Source organism: Rhinolophus ferrumequinum, chromosome 7 (assembly GCF_004115265.2).
Source record: "Rhinolophus ferrumequinum isolate MPI-CBG mRhiFer1 chromosome 7, mRhiFer1_v1.p, whole genome shotgun sequence".
Taxonomy (NCBI): domain Eukaryota; kingdom Metazoa; phylum Chordata; class Mammalia; order Chiroptera; family Rhinolophidae; genus Rhinolophus; species Rhinolophus ferrumequinum.
The window spans coordinates 67,456,095-67,478,417 of record NC_046290.1 but is presented as its reverse complement, the minus strand read 5'-3'; positions in this window follow the sequence as shown (position 1 = coordinate 67,478,417).

Sequence of the window (22,323 nt, the reverse complement as noted above, 5' to 3'; positions counted from 1 at the left end):
AAAGCCTCAGCCTCTGTGGCTGCATTCCTTCCTAAAACCTGCAAGGGAAGTGATTCAATGAGGTGCTCTCCATATATTCATATGCATATAGGTTTTGTCCTTTGGGGAAATTGAGACTTAAGGTCCAGCTGCCTGCAGGCAAGGGTGATTGACTTAAATTGGTTTCCTTTTATGATGTATAGAATTCACAGATCTTGAGATTGACAAGCTTTATCTCTTTTACTTCCCCACCAAACTAATAAAAGCTGATGTGAGGCCCAATTCGGGGCTTCCAGTCCTTGAGATTGGGGGGTCCCTTGGCCTCTGCGCTTAAACTCTATTCATGGCTACTGTCTTTTCTTAACCCTGTGCCGCCCTCCTCGCTCCCCACAACTCTCATTGCATGGGACGCGACAAATACATACATACATAAATAAATAAATGAATGAATGAATAAATAAATAAATAAACAAATAAATTCAAAGATGTCCAATAACTCATCTATAGACCACAGGTGTCAGGAGTATAGATGAAAGCATTCTCTAAAATTTCTAAAATCTATTCTGAAAGTTTAGCCACCTATAGTCTAGGGATCAGAGATTTGGGACTCTCAATAAAAGTAATTATTTAAGGGGGGGGCATTCCCTCTCATTATTATAAAAATGATAGAACATAAATGTAATCTCTATATGGTTCAGAAACAAGAAGATGAATAACTTATTTAACTAAAGGAAAGGACTTTCTTCTGTTGTTAAAATTTAGTATTTCACAACCAAGAAATACTCATGAAAGATATAATTTAATGAGCATATGTTCTATACTAAAGTTGCAAATTAAATGTTGTTGCTGTTATTCTTTGAATTATTTGACTTTTAACAAGTTTTTTTCTTTTTTTTAATTTTTATAACTTTTGTTAGACATTAGGTGAGTATGAGATTCAATGGATTAAGGAAGTGTTTAGAATAAAAGAAATATTTCAATTTAATATATTTGATATGTCTAAAGAATTTGAGAAAACTTGAGTACATCCCTTTACACCACTTAATAAGCTCATTGATTCATCATAATAAAATATTTGAGAAAACATTTATGGTAAATTTCAAGAGCACTTATCTTTATAATCTAAAAATGTAATGAATACTGATTTTAGAAACAACGACTTGGGCTGGCCCGGTGGCTCAGGTGGTTAGAGCTCCATGCTCCTAACTCTGAAGGCTGCCGGTTCCATTCCCACATGGGCCAGTGGGCTCTCAACCACAATGTTACCAGTTCAATTCTTCGACTCCCTCAAGGGATGGTGGGCAGTGTCCCCTGCGACTAAGATTGAACACGGCACCTTGAGCTGAGCTGCCGCTGAGCTCCCGGATGGCTCAGTTGGTTGGAGTGCATCCTCTCAACCACAAGGTTGCCAGTTTGATTCTTCGACTCCCGCAAGGGATGGTGGGCTGCACCCTCTGCAATTAGCAACGGCAACTGGACCTGGAGCTCAGCTGCGCCCTCCACAACTAAGACTGAAAGGACAACTTAATTTGGAAAAAAAAAAAATTCCTGGAAGTACACACTGTTCCCCAGTAAAGTCATGTTCCCCTAAAAAAAAGAAAAAAAGAAACAATGACTTGACTTTCCATACTCTATGTATTAAATTAAGAGAGTTACCATAACACAAGGGATATGTCATAAAGTGTAGAATTTTAAGATTGTGAGATACTACAAAAATTATTGAAGCATCTTCATTTTAGAGTGAAACTCTGATCCAATTAGATTAAATGTTTTATTCAAGTCCTCAAAGCTAATTAATGAAATCCAGGACAGAAGCTAGCTCTCCTGACCACAGAAAGGCAAAAATTCATCTAACCTTTTGGGGGTTTTAATAATTATCTGATATTTCATTTACAATATCTATCCAACATGTGAAGTTTGAAGGTTGTGTGCTAGCCAATTCAATTCAGAAATTCTATTGTGAATGCAGGTGAAAGACTTTAACAAACTGTATACACACACATGTACACACATATTCTTAACTCAGAATAAAAATTCAGTAAGTATGGTTTTTGAAATAATGTTAAAGTTCCAGTAGATGTTTATTCTTCATATTTTGTAATGTTTGTTTGTTTATTTATTTATTTATTTTTATTCTGCTACGTGACTGGAAAATTTTCATTATCTGGAATTGCAGAAACCAATTGACTTAAATTGGTTTCCTATGATGATGTATAGAATTCACAGATCTTGAGATTGACAAGCTTAAGTCGTTTGTGGCCAATTTAATAAAATATTGCTGATTGAGTGGTTTATAAACAACAGAAATTTATTTCTCACAGTTCTAGAGGCTAGGAAGTCCAAGATCATGGCACCGGCATGGTAGTGTTATGGTAAGGGTCCTCTTTCTGGCTCATAGTAGGTGCCTTCTTCCTGTGTCCTCACAAGGGCTAGGGATCTCTGTGCAGTCTCTTTCATGAGAACACTAATCCCATTCACGAAGGCTTCACCCCCATAACCTAAGCACCTCCCAAAGGTCCCACCTCCTAACACCATCATTTTTCAGGGTTAAGATTTCAACATATGAATTTTTTGGGGGGGAGCATAAATATTCAGACCAAAGCAGTTCATGTACATGTCAGAGGCTTTCAATCATCTGGGTTGAATGGCTATATTGTATTGAGTAGGATTTTTTATTTTCCATTTTTATGCATACTCTGATGTAACCTTTAATCATGAGTATTCTGAGATATATATATATATATATCTCAGAATACTCATGATTAAAGGTTACATCAGAGTATGCATAAAAATATATATATATATATATATATATGTATATATAAATGTATATATTTCAAGATTCAGAAGTAATAACTGGTATAATGAAAATGATTGTCTAGTCTAGTACATTTTCTCAAAGTACATTTATGCATTTATACATGAATTCTCGATTGCACAGGAGGTCAGCACCCCTAACTCCTGCAACATTCAGTGGTCAACTGTATTGCATTTTCATTGTTACAACAGAATTAGACATTCTGCTGGATCATAAAGTTTGTTTATTCCTATTATTGTAGGCAAAGCTTTTATGCTTTTCCACTTCTGTCCTCTTAATTATCTTATAGGTACATTTAATTTCCCTTTAATTTTCTAAAACTGTCATAATTCATCTAATTGCCCCTACTAACTAATGTTATATTACTTCCTTTTTAAAACCTTTTATTAAATTAAGACTCTTTATTCATTTAGGTCCCAGTTACTGGATATTTCCAACCTCAATAGTAGAAGAGAATGTTATCAATTTATTAGTAATCCAACTTCCAGCTAAAGATGCTGCCATTTACTTAGCAAACAAGATGAAAACATATCCAGATAGAAGATTCATTTTAATTAAAGTTGACTAGCTGAAATGAAATTATTTGTGCATGGTTATTTTCTTGAACACAAGTTTCTGATGACATACCATCCATCTATATTTCATACTTATAGAGGCAGTATATATCTTTAATGCCTATAAATGTACTCTGTGTAGTTTTAAACCAAAGAAAAACTATACCAACGACCACCACTCTGTTTATATTTAGGATATTTTTGCATCGGAGAAATTAAAACGTATAATTAACAGAAATAGACTAATATTTAGAAGATTGTAGATAGAAAATAGCGTTGTTTTCAGCTGTCTTACGCAAAATGTCATGAACATAAAATTTATCTCAACTACTAATCAGTGATTATAAAAGCAGTTAAAATTTGGTCAACTGTAGATAAGTATAACCATATGAGCACAACATAAGATGTTATGAAATCCAAATATAATACTATGACAAGCATCTATTTCTGAGGAAAGTAGATAAACTAAGATCCTTATTTTAGGCCTAATATTTTATCTAATTTTAATGTTTACTATGTAAATTATATCTTGAAATAAAAATTTAAATATGTAATGGATAATAATATGGAAAAGTAGTAGAATTAGTCTGTATGTTCCAAAGGCAGGTATTGAAATAAGCATTTGAATGGAGATCGGATTCTAATTCAAGAGGAGTACATTTGTTTATTAAAGCTGCTAACAATTTTGCAAAAAAAAAGAGCTAATGCCCTGAGATTGGAGCATAGACCATAGGGGATCCTACTCTAGCACACTAAACAAAGAAATTGTTTAAATGAGTTTTCCAGATAATTGAAAGTCATGCATGCATTTTCAAAAGCATAATGTAGAGGCTCTGAATAGACCATAATTCATGAAGAAATGACAAAGAAAATTAGGTACAACAAAAAGGCCACAATATGAGAAATGCAAATAAACTTTTGGGCAATGTTAATTAATAGTACAGTAAATGTAATAATTACACTGAATTAGGCTTAGACATAGCAACATATTAAAAGAGGCATATTGGTAAACAAAATGTCCAAGGTTAGAATAATCAGGATGATGAGGGACTAGAAATAATATCTTTTGAGAAGTTACTATAGTAATTGAGAAAGATTACCTTGGAAAAGAGAACATTATGAAATATTTACCAGCTGACTTGGAATTTTTGGTAGTTTGTCACTTAAATGGCAGGGTTATTGTTGTAATATTATGCATAAACAAAAACTACAATCAAAAGATGAGAAATGCAGGGAAATAAAATCTGGCTCATTAAAGGAATAATTGTGTAATATTTCCAATAGTGGAATATGATCCTTTTGATGTAGTATTTCCACATCATTAGAAATGTTCATTGAGACTAAGCTTTTCAGTTAATGTCAGGGAGGTCGGGGGCCTGTGTGAACAGATTCTATCATATATAATCTCTAAATCCCCATGGATTACTCTAGAATCAATGTTCATTGTAAGCAAAAATGTTCATCTACCACTCATTTTTATTACTAAAAATTAAGGACATAATAGCCTTTTTTCTTTTTTCTTTTTTTTTTCTTTTTAACTCTGGAGTGGAAAAGTGAGTTTCCATGACAGACGCAATATATACCTTCTATATGTCAATTTAACATCCTAGTGTAAATATATAATAACTAATGCATTTTGGAATGTATATCGATCCAATATTTAAAATAAATTCGGATGAATTGGTAATAGGGGCCAGCCTTTCTCTTAAGCAGGGAATATGATTTCATCAAAATGAATGAGTCTCACAAGTTTCTGGGGATCATCTTTAATGATAAGATAAATGAGAATTAATTTATTTTCCCAGTTTGAGGAATATTTCTGGTTTTCTAGCCCACTTACTTCCAAACTTTTCACATTGAGCCATGCCTGGCTATTGGCTATTAGCCAGCCTCTTTTCATCATATAGGTGATACTCTTTAACTATACTCTTTACTCTGACATATCATCCTTTGAGGAGACAATTATGATGATTCCATCAGTAGATGCACTAACTTACCTTTAAGTATCATCAAGTCCAAATGCTGCTCTCCTAGATTATGTCAGTATGCCAATGAACTTAAAGATTGCTATGGTAAAACCACAAATGTGTATTGAATGACTTCTTGCTTGTCAATCCATGAAAATGTAAATTGTGCTTGAGTTCCAAGATGGAAATAAAAAAGAAGGCATTAATCAAGACTTTTATGGCCTGAGTTAGTGTCCCGAGCTGTTGAATAAAAGTTAGCTATAAATCTTATAATTTTAAATAATGCCACAGTTGAGATAATTTAAATGAAAAATAAAGGTTCTGAATTATTTTGATGAAAAACAATCAAGGTTAAAATTCATTTTGAAAGAAACTAAAGTAAATGAGTTAATTTAAATGATAAAAATCACATCTGAGCTATTTTGATTTAAATGTGCTATAAAGTTATAGTTTCAGAAATTACTTTGAGGTGATTTTCATGAAAAACCAAATTCTTAAAATTTTTGATGGCACATAATATGTAAAAATGCAGTGGCTGATGCATGATTTTAATGCTAATCTTTTGACATCTGGAAATACTGATTCTGTAGGACCTTTCGCTCTCAGAAAGATCGTAGTCGATCTCTATGATAATACACCTAATAGTCAATACTCTATCCTCCTCTTTGTCTCAACAGCATTTGTGACAGCTTATCACAACTGTTGCTAGAAGTATTTCCTTCACTTCAGTTTTAAAATCATGACACTCTCTTGTTTTTCCTCCTCCTATAACCATTCTAGTCCAAATGAGTAGAATCTCTCCTCTGAATTATCTTAATTAACTTCTACGTTGACTTTATTCACCATCCCTGAAGTCTATGCACAATACAGCAGCCAAAATGAGTTTGTAAAATATATCAGATTTTGAAATTTGTTCTCTCAAAACCCTCCAATGGTTTCCCATCTCTATAAGAGGAAAAGCCAACATCCCCCAAACGATCTGTAATCAAGATGGGGTCTAAGCTTCTATTATCTCTGTGACCTCATCTTTTATTATTCTCTCTCCTCCACATTCTAATCAAGCCATAGTGGCCTACTTGCTGGTCCATAAGCAAGCCAGGCAGAACTAACTCAGGGCCTTTGCACTTGCTGTTTTCTTTGAGTACAATTTCTTTCCCAGATATTAGGATGACTTGTTCCACACTTCTTTCATGTTGTCACACAAATGTCACCTCTTCTATAAAGCCTTCTCTATTTGTTCCTATGATTGATTATTCCTGTTCTCCATCCCCACATTATTTTGTTTCTTTGCATTTACTACTTTAAAAACTCATTTACCTTGCTTATGTGTCTTATTAGTTTTCTAATTTATTATAATTTATGTTACTTAAGAATAACCACAATGAGATACCATGTCACACCTGTTAGAATGACTATTATCAACAAGACAAATAATAACAAGTGTTGGAATATAACAAGTAATAACAAGGTTGTGGAGAAAAAGGGACCCTCGTACACTGCCAGCGGGAATGTAAATTGGCACAGCCACTATGGAAAATAATATAAAGGTTCCTCAAAAAATTAAGAATAGAATTACCATATGACCCAGCAATCTCTCTCCTGGGTATCTACCCAAAAAATCTGAAAACATTTATCCGTAAAGATGTATGTACCCCTATGCTCCTTGCAGCATTATTCACAGTGGCAAAGATTTAGAAGCAACCAAAGTGTCCTTTGATACATGATTGGATAAAGAAGATGGGGAATATATACCCAATGGAACATCATTCACCTGTAAGATAACATGAAATACTGCCATATTCGACAGCATAGATAGACCTTGAGATTATCATGCTAAGCGAAATAAGTCAGACAGAAAAAGTCAAGAACCATATGACTTCATTCATATGTGGGATATAAAACTGAAAGCAACACTGAAACAAAAACTCACAGACACAGACAACAGTTTAGTGGTTACCAGAGGGTAAGGGGGGTGGTGGGGTACAAGAGGGAAAGGGGGTCAAATATATGGTGATGGAAGGAGAACTGTCTCTGGGTGGTGAACACACAATGCAGTATACAGATGATGTATTATAGAAATGTATACTTGAAACCTATATAATTTTACTAACTAATGTCACCCTAATAAATTTTATAAAGAGATAAAAAAAAAAATAAAGATTTTTCTTTACATGGTCACTGGTAGATGAGCACTATCTAGAACAGTGAGCAGCTGGTATAAAATATACTTATTTGTTTGACAAATGTATTATTTTCTTTTTTGAGACATTATGGCTGTGCCATAGAAATTTGTGTGGAAGAGCCCTGGAATGGGGAAATTGATGCACAGAGAGGGTAAAAGACTTGCAAATTATTTCTATTTATTTATAATATGTAAATTATTTCTATTTATTTATAATATGTATACTAGCAATAATAATGGCAATTTTAATGGAAACTTATGGATATATATACTTACTTTTCAAAGTGCTCTTAAATCTCTGATATGATTAAAACATCAACAGAATTTTTTAAAAATAACACTTTTCAAACAGAAAAACTGCATTCCACACGTTTTGCTACCTTACTAATGGTGAGTTGCCTTCTTCTGAAAACTTCAAATGACTTTGCTTTTTTTATGGTAAGGCTTTACTCCTTTCTGATTTTGAGGGGATTTTGTTTGTTTGGTTGATTTTCTATATCGGTTAATGTTATTACAAACATGATCAAAAATTAAAGACATAGACTTGATATGATGATAATTACAGAGCTGCATGTGTGGCAACAAATGGAATATTGTTTTAAGTAGACACATTCATTGGGAATCTTAGCAAGAAGAAACTACTCATTGACTCCTGGAAATTTTCGAGATGTGCAAGGAACTAAGGTCCTTGACATCCACATAGTTGTTCTGTTTGGGACCAAAAGACTTGGGTTTAATCGGTCCTGTCTTCCATGGTAGCTGTGTGGTTCAAACAAGTTTCCATTAACTGCTCAAGCACTTTTCTTATATGTAATGAAAAATTTCTCATGAACTTTGTAGAGTTGCTATGAGAGTTAAACGTAATGTATGTTAGGTACCTAACAGAATGTCTGACAACTTACCATGTACTTGATTCATGGCACTCAAATTTATATATTTAGTTTTTGGATTAGTTAAATATCTGTTTAGGTATGCATGCCATTTTGTTTGTTTATGTATTCACGAATTTATTATGTGTTAGTTTAGCTGACATGAAACATGGCTATAATAATAAAGAATACCTATATTTTATTTCTCATTGTCACCTTTAGAATGTTTTTTTGCATTCTAAGGAAGAAATCCCAAATTTCTAATGAAAATATGAAAAGAAAAGAAAAAAGAAAAGAAGTGTGCTTGTTAAAGAGTACTAATTAAACTTTGCATGAATGACCATCACTCTGTTGTAAGTCTAAACACTTTGATACAAGCCCACACAAGTCTTCTTAAAGTTAAATTAAAAATGTGAATAGTAAGCCAATGATCATTACATGAACATTAATTAAATCTGCTACTGTGTGCCACATGACCCAGTTTTTCTTTTATAAGTTTCAAAAGCTCTCACATGAGCTAACCAGAAACTCCTGAGCAGGTGACCATCACATGAACGCTCGCTCAGTCAATCGAGCAGTACAATATGAAATTAAACTCCATATTACACACATACCTTTTATTAGACACGTGTTTACTCAAATTACAGAACATATTGAAAAGCTTAGTTGAAACCATGCATGTTATCTCTGCTTCAAGTTATCTCTGCTTCATGAATTTTTGTGGAAAGAGTGCTCTTTTTCTGAGCTCAAGTAACTTCAAATCGTCACTGAACTGAGCCTCGTTGTTTCAAATTAGCAAGATGCTGTTGCTAAGTTCTAATCTTTCAATGTCGTGTTCATTGCATAAAGCAAAAAACCTCTCAGTTTAAAAAGTATTTATCTAGTCAGGCTGGTGAATATTAAATCTATACCCTGAAATAGTTGAGGATGTTGAAAACACAGAGATGTTAGTTGTGTTAAGTGGAATTTAGAGAGAAGGGGTTGTTGCATGAATATCCCTACATATATATTTTATTTCAGGGGATTTATTTATGTTGCCTCATATTGCTTGAATTTCTATTCCATGTTGTTCATGATTAACATTATGACTAACTATATTTCAAAAAATTGTAATTTAAATAATTTGCCTGGAAATCAGTGACACTGTTTGGCACATGAGTTAAATGCTTTAAAGAATGAACAGGGTTTATCTCATTCAAGCTATCCTTCCACTGGCTGAAGCTTAGGTCTAAAACTAGGTAAGGGTTAGTAGGTGCTTAGTTAATATTTAATATTAATATTTAATTGTGTTTCAAATGTCATATTAATTATTTTGTCATTTTAAGCATACTTTTTTGAGCAAATTCTGTGTTAAAATGTTAGGAAATTTTAAAATAAGTTACTAGTTCATCAAATAAAATATAGACTTTCTAACTGTTGAAGATTTTCTTTTTTACCTCAAAGTACTATGACCATAACAAATATTTAATTTCTTAATTTTAGCAGTTTATATGGGTTGCAGTAATCACAATTTATAAACCTTAGTTAGAAAAAGAAAAACAAAAAGATTCATAAGTAATTTTAAGGTTGTTAAGACTGTTAAATCAGAATTGGGTTGATCATTTCTAACTTTTTTCCTTTATTATGAATAGGGCTTAATATTTTCAATCTTATAGGCTTCAACTTTATTTCGCTCTTGGTTTTAGATTGGCGTTGTTGTGTTCATGGGGGTTATCTATATATCTCGATTTATATAAGCATATTATCCAAGAGAAACAGGGTAAGTCATTCTGGATAATAATCAGCATGCAAATTATATTTAAAAACAAATTCCAGCAGCACAAGTTTGGTCCCACTGTACTAATCTTTTTTCTTTCCTTCCTTCCTTTCTTTTGCTTTTTTCTACTTACATTTCAAATAACCTTTTGAGATGGAAATCTGACTCAGTTATTGTGGAGTATTTTACCAAAATGCACTGAAATATTAGAATAAATTAAAATACTCAACAGATTTTATTTTCTAAGTGAACAGTGCCCCCAAAATGTTTCTGAAGTTTAGAAATAACAGAAAATACAGCTTTCGATTGTTAGTCTTACAAGTCTTAAAAGAGCTGTTGTAATCTGCACACACTGTTTCCTTCTTCAAATCATCTGGCATAGTGTTCTATCTGCAAAGGACAAAAGAAAGAAATGTATATTTAGAATGGCCGGGGGGTGGGGGGGATATAATCCTGCTACATTGTCCAAAATCAGAACCTTCCTAAATCTACTTTAAGGTCATACAGTACTTGGCACACTGGCCATTGTCAGTGTGCTGGGAAATGTTGAAGATAAACATGTCCAAGCCCAACTGTGTGATACATATTGTGGGTAACCAGTACATATTGTAGCTATCTCTTATGTGCTTGCTCCCTCATCTGGCCTGTAGTTCAACTCCTTTCTTGGTTTTGCTCTCTTGCTGTTAGGAACAGACTATGCATTTACAATCGCTGTATGTATTGCATACCACCAATTTAAAATTAGGAGAATTGTTTTGTGGTGCTCGTTGTTGTTATGGGTATTATTGTTATTAATTTCCCATGACAAGATAAAGTGCAAAGGCAAATTTGGAAAATAACCTAATGGTATTTTATGCAACATACTATTTGAACAGGAAAATGAGAAAGCAAGCCCAGGCCCAGAGTGCTATCTAGACTTGCTTAAAATCCAGTAGCTAGTTTTTGGAAGAACCAGGATGAGAACTAAAACCCCTAACTCTCAATCCAGTTGATTTCCTTGATTTATAAGTTGGTTGGTTTCTTTTTGTTGCTTATGTTTGTTTATTAGAACTTTTTACCATGTAATGCTAAAAGAATCCTGTATTCCTTGATAGTGGATATAAAAATGCAAAGCTTAATGGGACTGGAAAAAAAATAGGTATATTGACTGCTTAAATTGAGAAGTCAGAGTAACTGACTTATGCAATCACAATTTGTTGTGTCTTTGTTAACGTTTGTTAAGTAGAAGCCACAGGGGTCAGAGGGTGAGCCATGGCTCAACAAAAGACCAGAAGGATAAATGAAATAGAGAAGTTTGTTACTCCCAGGTCGTGGAGGAGATACAGGGCATGCCCCCTGGAGCAACTGGGGAGGTCCAGGCAGCGTGCGTGAGAAAAGACACTTGCCTTTATCGGAGTCCACTGGTGGAGTGCTTTAGGGTTCCCAGGCTAAGGTCAGAGTGGTAAACTCAAACCAAAAAGAGTGGGGGGTTTGGGTAAGTTTTCCTACTCTTATCTAAGGGGAGCATATGGGGAAGGTTCTGGTGTATGGGGAGAGAGCTTATTACAAGAACGGGTGGGAAAGTCATGTTATGAACTTACATTTACTTGGCAACCTGTGAGCATGGACTGAGCAAGGGGCTAGTGAGCAAGGGGCTGCAGGCCATTTGGCCACACAAAATGGATGTGGACACAGCAATACTGTGGAGTAGTTCAGCTAAATTCTCAACATAATTGTATTTTCTTTACTGCCAAATGCACATAACTTCAGATAAACCTAGTTAAAGTACGTGTTCATCTCGTGTATTTAAGGTTAAAATGACACCATGTATTTTCTTAGATACAAGTTGGAGTTATTTATCTAAGTGTACATGAAGTACTGTTTACATAATCATGCAGACAGATATCTAGGGGTCTGTTTTAAAATTATTTTCTGTTACATTCATTTGTCCATCCTTTTAAGAAGATCACACTATCTTGATTATTGTAGCTTTATAGAAGTCTTGAAGTCATGAGACTATTGTTCTTCTTTTACCAGATTTTAAAAATTATAGATCCTTTGTATTTCCATGTAAGTTTTAGTCATCTCCTCAATTTCTACAAAATATTGCATTCTCATTTTGGTTGAAATTCAATTGAATCTTTAGATCAATTTGTGGAAATATGAAGGGTATTCTTCTAAGCCATTGACATATTTTTATTCTTGATTTCTTTCTTTATTTTATTTTTTATTTTTTAAATTAAAGTTTATTGGCGTGACAGTTGTTAGCAAAGTTACATCAATTTCAGGTGTACAATTCTGTAATACATCATCTATATATCACATTGTATGTTCACCATCCAGAGTCAGTTCTCCTTCCATCACCACACATTTGATCCCTGTTATCCTGTTGATTTCTTTCAATAAGGTTATTTATGTTTTGGTATAGCTAGTCCAGCATACATATATTTTTATGACTTTGATGTCAAGGTAAATATAATTTTTTAAATTGCATTTTCCGATTTTTTTTTTGTAATATACAGACATAGCAATGATTTCAAATCTTCACCTCAATTCTATAAACCTTTTGTATTTTCTGTGTGAACTATTATGTTGTATGAAGACAGATTAATGCCTTACTTTCTTTTTTTTTCTTTTTAATTAAAGTTTATTGGGGTGACTATTGTTAGTAAAGTCACATAGGTTTCAGGTATACAATTCTGCAATACATCATTTATATGTCACATTGTGTGTTCACCACCCAGAGTCAGTTCTCCTTCCATCACCTTACTTTCTAATTTTATGCTTTACTATCTTTTTCTGATTGTACTGACCAGGATCTCTTTATAATATTGAGTAGGAGTTAGAGTGGATATCTTTACTAGTTCCTAACTTTGAAGGATTTAAATAGATTATTGATTCACTCAATATCCAATAATTTAGCTATAACATCTTTTAGATGTCATTATCAGATTTAGGAAATTTCCTTCTAATCCAAGTTTGCTAAGGCTTTTATTTTATTTTTTTGTCATGGATGAGTGTTGGGTTTTTCAATTGCCTTTCTGCCTCTATTGAGACCAATCCTTTATTTTCTTTCTAATTCTGTTAATGTAGTTAATCACATAATTAAACATCAAGTATTTTTTAATTTGTATCTCTGGGGGAAAAAAAAATCACTTGTTCACTATTCCATCCCCCCTTTTTTCCATATTACTAAATTCAGCTTGCTGATAATCTTCCGTTGATTTTTTTTTTTTTGTATTTATGGCCTGCAATCTGATTATTAGAATGGAAATTATCTGAAGGATTTCATGCATGAAATTTGTCATAACAACAAATATTTGGACAAATGGTGTAAGATTCTACTGTTTTATAAAGGAAGAAATGAAATGGTACCATTGACTTGAGGGGAGGAAGGAACGTTGATTTACAAGACATTGTCCCTGAGGAAAGACGTCGCGTTTCCTGCAAACCCTATCATTGTTCTGCAACGTGGAATATGAAAAAGTTAGAATCCTAGTTAAGTTTTAGGATCATTTTTGTACATGAAACAAACAAACAAACAAACAAACAAACAAACAAACAAACAAACATAAACAGATGCTGCCATTTTCATTTAAAGCTTAGGAGGTACTGGTCTCTTTCTCAGAGTTCCTATGTAACAATAGGAGACTAGAAAGAAATATGTATCTGGTTCCATGAGATAGAAAGGGTCTGGGACACCTTACAAGTTGCTCATGACCCAGGTGTTTGATTCCTAAAGATTTCTGTTAAAGGTGCATGGCAGTATTTGAGAGAGGACCAGAGGATCTAAGAAGGGTCATGTCTGGGATGAGTAAGAGGCATATTGACTTGCATGGAAGCAAGAGGTTAGAAATAGAAGTGTCAATCAAATCCAGCATTGAAAGATGATGATGATTAGTTGTCAGTTGCCTTTCTATATTCAAATCACCCAGACCTTCAATTCAAACACAAGATAATGAAAATAAAGAATAGGAAATCTGTAATTCACTGAAAAAACTCAGAATTCACTAACTTATTTGCCTCGATAAGATTAAGTTTCTGCCACTGAATGAACTAGTCTATTAAGATAAATATTTTATTCAACTATGGAAAAAAAAATGAAGTGAGTTTTCTTTCTTTAAATATATATTTTCTAAAATGAAAAATTCTTACAAATGATAGTCGAATCTCGCCTATTTCTATCCAAATATATCTTTTGTGACTAAGGTATTTATTTATTTTATTTAACTCATATTCCAAGTTCATTTATATGTGAACTTTTTTGATTCCAAGATTTAAAAAACATTATTTTTGCCTTTCTTATAAGTTTGTTTTCTGTTTTTAAAGTCTTTCATCTTGATCACTATTCTTTTTTGTATATTATTCTGAAAATTCAGAGTTTCAAACTGGGGAATTATTCTCTAATAATTGTCATGATTGCTAAAGCAGAGGTTGGCTTAGTTCAGTCTTTACTAGCAGGCATATCAGTTGTTTAAAAAAACAGAAGTAGTACTGACTTATGCTCTTTGCAAAGAAGATGCTATATTTTAAACTTGTGTGGAAACGACTTTTTAAAAATTTTATGCATGTTCTTCATGTACTTAAATGTAATATTTTTCTTCCAAAATATTGTACATCTTTCTTTTTCTGAAGTTAAATCATATTTCATTTTTAAAATCAGCGTCTGGTAATTTCACCTAATCTGAACCTTGGTCTTTTACTTTCACAGAAAATTAATAATTCAATGGCTACTTGGGATCAGAGTCAAGAAAATCTATGATCTAAAGCTAGCCAGGATATATATATATATATATATATATATATATATATATATATATATATATGTAAAATAAATAATTGTTCCTCTTTTAAATAATGAAATAAAGAGGAAAGCAAAAATATGTTTTTCAGATATATATTTGTTTTTATCTGTTGTTTAGAGAATTAAATATAGAGTTAAAAGCAGTTATCCATGGACTTGTCCACCTGGATACACATTTCTGAAATGCAGAAATAAACAGAAGAATCCTTGGCTTCTATTCCATTATTATAAGTTAATATTAAAAATTAAATACTTAAACATATGGATGAAACAAAAATTTTATTTTGCTTAATTAATTAACTTCAGAGATGATATCGGATTGGCCCATAGCACATTAACCTTTGAGCAGCTTTTCCTAAATTTAGGTCTCAGTCTCCTTTAGCAGGAAGTGCAAGTCCAGGGCCACCTGTAATGTTACTGTTTCCAGCACACTGTTTTCTTCCATAGCTCAGCAATAAGCTGAGGTTCTGAGACACTGAGCTATCAGAGTAGTCCAATCTCATGTTCTGTTTTAGTTATAAGCACTTGTGAAGAACTGCATAGCTCCAAATACCATTACTCTTTAGGAATAATGTTTGGGAACCAAAGTGGCTTTAAGAGAGGATAATTGATAGAGATTAATTAAAATTGCACAAATAGTAAAGCAGTATCAATTCAGTTTTCTAGTAGAAAACTAACACACAACAGGAAAGACTGGTTGATATTGGGATTTACTTCATGTATTTAACAAATTTTACTTAGCAGTTGAGTTCTATAAACAGGTTAGATTAACATTTATTAAACCATTTTTGAAAATGAAAAATTGTCCAAGTACTTTAGGAGGTTGCATCAACAGATAAATCATACGATATTTATTGATAAATATAATTGGATTGAAAAACTGTGTTTCTTCAAATATTTTATAAATTATAGCTTTTAGAGTAATAGATTAATTTTATGTCCTATTTTCAGTGATATTTTACTGGATTGCCTATCTACCTTTAATGACATTTAATATATTTTATTTTGCCGACTGATGGTAACCAGTAACTTATTCATATTCATTTATATAATGTGTACATTTGGAAATTATTTAAAAAGAAGAAAATAATTCATCATGGAACACAAAGCAATTTTTTACATTTGATTGAGTAGATTTCCCAAGAAATATATTCATAAACTTCTCTATCTAAATATACAGTAAATGATACCAATTATTTAAAAGCAAGGCCTTTGTAGCTTACTCTTCAATGTATTAACCTATTGTTAGGAACAGACTGCTCCTTTGATATTAATTCATGAAGGTTAATTTGAATAATTTTCTTGCTAATTTATTCATAAAACAGGAAGATAACAATGATGAGCTCTGCTTCTTGTTTTTCACATATCATTCAGTACTTTGATGTACTTAAAAAGTAACTGTGAAATGGATACTCATTCAAGTTTTTGATCTTTTTAATACAGACATTTTCAAATCACTTTTAAAACTTTAGAAAAAGAACTGTGACTGTATTATACTTAGATTATTATAACATAAAATAAATTTGAAATAATATGGAACTCTAACAATGCCTAGGGATTTCCCCTGAGATGTAATAATGCAAAACTATAATTAGAACCAAACAACTCTTAGACTTTGAAGAAAAGTTGAAAGTTTGTATTAGAGTGATACAGTAAATAGCAAAGTAAATCAAGGTATCTTAAGTCATCAAATAGGTAAAGATTATCTATGGTCAACATAGGCATGCTGCTTCTATGGACCAAATAATTCCAACTCAGTAGTTTAATGATTGAACAATTTGCTTTTGCTCCTGTTAATTCAATCTACAAACAAATCTGGCTCTAAAATTTATTATATAGCTTTTCAAAAATTGTAAGTAACTGGTTAATTATACAGACATTAGGGGTATCTTCATTCTTTATTAATCTAATAATCTATATGTATAAGTATTTTCTGCCTTATTTCCATAAGTCTCTATTAAGATTTTTGTGTTTTTTTTTTCAATTGACTACTTACAAGTATGCAGTGCTCCCAGTGTGAATATCTCACTTTTTAAGCAATCTTCAGAATCACTCTAGACCCTGACAGGATGAACTTCGAAGGGATGACTTCCTTTTCTTTGGTCCCTGTCTGTGGTGCATGCCTCAGTCCTTAGGAGTTATAGATCTCATCACTCAGCCAAGGGACTGCCATGACAGTTCAGGGACCACGTCTTCAAGGGGATTGGCCAGTCCCCACACAAAAACCAGTGGACCCAAAAGGGCCTGCTTCCTGTTTTTGTAAATAAAGCTTTATTAGAAAACAGCCACACCCTTCTGTTTACATATGGTCTACTGATGCTTTTGTGCTACAACCTCACAATTCACTAATTATAACAGAACCTGCATGGCTTAAAAAGCATAAAAGTTTAATGTCTGGCACTTTTCGGAGAAGATTTGCTGACCTCTGCTGTACAGCATTGAAGATTAACTAATTACTGCTCTACCAACAACATGTATTATTTCAAAAACAATGTTGACTAAAAAGAGTTTGACATATTGCGAGATTTTCTTTATTTAAGCTTCTAAAAAGAGGCAAATCAAATGGCTGGTGTTCCAGTCACTTTATGATAACCTTATGGTGGAAGTGATGACTAGAAGGCGTTACAAAAAGCACTGTTCATATGATGGGACTATTTAATTTCTTGTTTTTGTTGGCAGTTAACACAATGTGTTTACTTGGTGAAAATGTATCGAGCCATATATTTGTCATTTTTGCACTTTTAAGTATGTATGTTATACTACCATAAAAAGAAGGAAAAAGAATGTGAATCATCATGGAAAGAAAGCTTGAATCTATTCACCATCATATTCACAATGTGAGAAAAGTCCTAATGGATAACTTTTATAGGAACTGATAACATCATGAACTTGAGGGTTTTTCTGTGTCAATTGCACGAGGGTAGTCTCAGCTGAACAATGGTTTAAGTAGTCTCAGTGATCCCAAGTCCTCTTCCATACAGTGGGTACAATGGTTGGGGTAATAGGCAAAGTTGTTTTTAGAAAAAAGTGCCCTCAGCTATATGTGGAAAACCTCTAGATGGGGATTGATGCTGTGATCAAGGACTATCAAGGTCATCTTGTTTGCCATCATGACTTGGGTAACCAGACAAACATAGACCCAGGCCTCTGAGGAAAACCTCAACATGTCACCTCCCAGTCATGCAAAAATGGAAAATCTGTAACCCAGGATTTATTCACAGGAGTGACTAGACAAGGGTGTTTCCTGGAATTGTACTATGACCTTAGAGAAAAGAGTAAAAGGGAAAATGTATAAGTAAATTCTGGAATCATTGGGAAAAGGACAAGATGTTAAATACAAACAGAGAAAAACAACTTCCCAAAGCAAATATTCCTCAATTGAGGTCATTATGAAAACAGTACAGTTTGGGACATAAAATGGACCCAAGAAATGTCAGGAACAAAGAGAAAAGTCTTTTATAGTGCACTTGTGAATTCTCAGAAGAGCAAAATTGTATCTGCTAAGGGTGCTGAACAGGCTTTGACAGTAATTTGCTTCAGTCATTTTTATTAGTGAGTCAGTGTCCTGTGTGGTAAAAGCAAAGAAATATTTCAAAATAACTGTATCAGTTCTGAAAATGTACGCTTGTTTTAGCACTTTGATTCACATAACTTTGGCAAGCAAATAAACACAAGTGGTAGACAACCAAAGGAGAAAAATACACATCCATATGATAAAGTCAGAAATATTTGTATCCCACTCATGGTTTAAGAAACTTTGAAAATGATAGCTATGTATGCACGGAGATATTTAATTCTTTCATCCCAAAGATAAGTATCTTTGTTTAAATAATACTTTAATTAATAATTTATTTTAGTTATGTTCTACTGTGTTCCAATTCTGATAGACAAAGCCAAAGGAAAAACAAACAAACAAAAAAACTAACTGCACAAAAATGCCTGAATGCAGATACAGACGTGTAATACATAATAGCACTTCCTAAGTTCTCTCTGTCATCACACCAAACACAGGGCTAAAATCAAAATGATTTCAGCACCAAATGTTGATGAGGATATAGAACAAATGGAATCCTCAGACATTGCAGCTGGGAATGTAAAAGTGGTACTACACTCTGGACAAGTCTCTGGCAGTTTCTTTTGAACATGCATTTACTCTATACTCCACGGTTAATCTCCATGAAAATATAGACTTTAGGAGTATATTCATAGTACCGTTACTCATACGAGCTAGCAACTGCAAAAATGAAGACAAAACAAAACAACAATTGTCCATTAGTAGGAGAATGGATATGTGAACTACAGTTCAACTATACAATAAAATACTATTCAGCAATATAAAAGAATGAATTTCTAATGGCTGAGTCTGAAGACCTTCAATCATAATTTTGAATGAAAGAAGGCAAACATGAGAAAATAAGTAAAACTAATTATTGGTGATAGAGGTTAGAAAGTTGCTGCCACTGAGTGGACCAGGGTGAGAAAAGCGACTATAAAGTGACATTGAGGAAAATTCTGGGGTGACGCAAATAGTCTGTATTTTGTTTTGCATGGTAGTTAGATGGAGCTATATACTTCTAATCTATCAAACTGAACACAAGACCTGTGTATTTTATTGCTTGAAAAGATATTTCAACTGAAAAAAAACCTTAACAATTTCCACTCTTTGCAATATAAAGGCACTGTTTTGTACTTTTTGGGAAAGAGTGTGGATCAGGAAAGAAATCTTATTGATTACTGTATCAATGTGCATATATTTTAGGACTCCAAGAAAATACCCAGCTTGTGCTTTATAGCTAGTTTCTTTCAGAGATGATGAGCTCAGAAAAAAACAGCTCTAGTAGAAATATAATTAAACTGTTCCCTTGAGGTGAATGGACAAAGTAGATTTATTTTCTTTGAAAGCTGATGGAGGATATATTATTTAATTTTAGTTGCTGGTGTTAGCTACTTTAAAGAAATATTGCTCTATTTTAATGTTCAATAGTCTGTAAAGTTTTCAAGGTTGGGGAATAACACTTTTCTCAACCATATTTAGTTTCTCAGCATAATTTGGCCATGTGCCAACATTATATCATTCAGGTACACTTTATTGGCAAATTGTTAAGATATGTCTTTGTAACCTATTAGAAGAAGCAGCATTGTTTATGAACAGAGGGTGAGAGCTATTTATGTGGGATTGCTCCTTCCAGCCTCACTTACCACAGAATTTTATCAGCTGATAAATATTTTCAACTTCACCAGCATATTACAAGCTGATGTAAATAAATGAGTCAAACAGGTGAAAAATTTTGGACGGAGATTTTAAAGAGTAAAATCAAGGAACTCGAGATAAATTACTGACTTTCACAAACACATGCTGTATATTAAAGATTACCAAAATTATGAAATACTACTGTTACCGGAAACTGGGTTCCTGCTATCATCACAGGAAAGAATTCAAGGACACACTGGATAAGCCAAATAAACAAAGCTAAGCAAGCAGTGGATTTATTTAAAAAAAGGAAGAGAGTATACCCCAAAATAGCGGATTGGGCAGGCCAAGAGGTTAACTGCACTAAAGAACAAAGAGGTTTAGGATTTTATTAGAATGAGGGTGCAAAATATTCATGATTAGAGGTAGCATTATAGGCGATGCCAAGGTGGGTCCTCACTGACAACTCCTTCCCCTGGAGCGGGGGTGGGATTCCCTTATGCTTATTTGGCCCTTGCTGGAACTGTCATGGGGACATAAGGGGTGGAGATTATTCCCTGTCTGCAATGCTGATCTCAACTCCTCTTTCCTTTGTCTCTCCTCATATCCTCCTTCTTTTCCTCCCTTCTCTCCCTGAGGCTCTATTCTTTCTGCATATGGTAACGCTATCAATCTTGAGCTAATTCTAAATTGATAACAGCTTCAGGTCCCTTGACTAAAGGATGCCAACTCTGAATTTTAGAGAAACAGGGATAACTTTTGAAATATATGGATACATGGTCTCACTGCACAACAATTTCAGGGAGTGGGACCAATCATAGATCATTTAAAAAGATCCTCAAGTAGTTCTAATATGCTTCCAGGTTGTAGACCCCTGGTAGATCTGAAAGACTTTTCAATTCTAATTCCTAAGCTGGGATAAAGAGAGCTAAGATAAGGTTTGGATGTTGCAATAGTTAGATCCAAAATTTATACTATTTTGCAATGACTCTGTGTCTTGTTTTTCGCATATGCAAAAGATATTCCATGACCAAATCAGCTGCCTGGCTAGTGTAGTGCCTTCCTGCTAAAGAGCTGTGGTAGCTATGTTATAAATTCTCACTTATATCAGCAAATGGCATTCAAATAGTCTGAAAGATACTAGCTGAAAGGGTTTTGAAAGATAGTTCTGTGATCTAATTTTCAAGAAGATAATTTGACATTATTAACAAGTGCTGTCTGGTTATCTAATGCACAGATGGAGATAACGCTAATAAGAATACACATGGTTGGTTCTCCTGGCAACCAGTCTTTGCAAACTTAGGTGCTTGCCACAGTTCATTAACATAACAAAAGACATTTATTGCTCTCATCACTTAGGAAATTCCAAGGGTTTTCTGAGCTCTAGCAGAAACAGGGAGGAAAACCAAATATATAACTGGGGTGCCAAAAATATATATACAAGTGGACACTTTGGTCAAAGTTGCTCAAGCAGTAGTTCACCATAATCAGAAGTGTCTGGACGCTGATGGTAACCACTTTGATCACCTCTTGTAATTGCAGAAGTCAAACGTGACTTGTATTCATCTTTTGTTATTGGTATATATTGCGTAGTGCAATTTTAATAGTTTTTTCCTTTCTTAAAATGTGTATACATGTTTTTGGCACTCTCTGTATTTCTTATTATAAGTCACAATATCCCAGGAAGTGAGAGAGAGACCTTGGAGGAATTGAAACCTGCCATGTTTATACATCTATGGTTTTTTAGTAGATGTCATCCTTCGGTTACATAAGATATACTAGTGTTTTTTAAATAAAATAGTTTTGGTCTACATTTTGCCTAAGTTCATTTGAGTTAGATTTCTGTTGCTCAAAAATAAGACTTCTGATTAATTCAGTTTTATTTATAATAGCAAAAAGGTGAAATTCTAGCAATAGCATATTAAGTAAATTATGGCACTTTTATATAATGGAATGTTATGCAGCTATGAAAAATTACATTAAAAAATAATGGCCTAGGAAATGGCTTACATTGTAATACTACGTGAAAATTGAGGATACACACCATATGAATCTATACATTATTACCAAAATGTTAAAACCTATAATAAGAAAAAAATATCAAAGGGAACACACTACTGTATTAATATTAGCTACATCCAGATAATGGGATTATATTTGATTTTTTTTTTTATTATTCTTGACTCTTGTTCAACAGTGCACATGTATTACTTTTATCATAAGA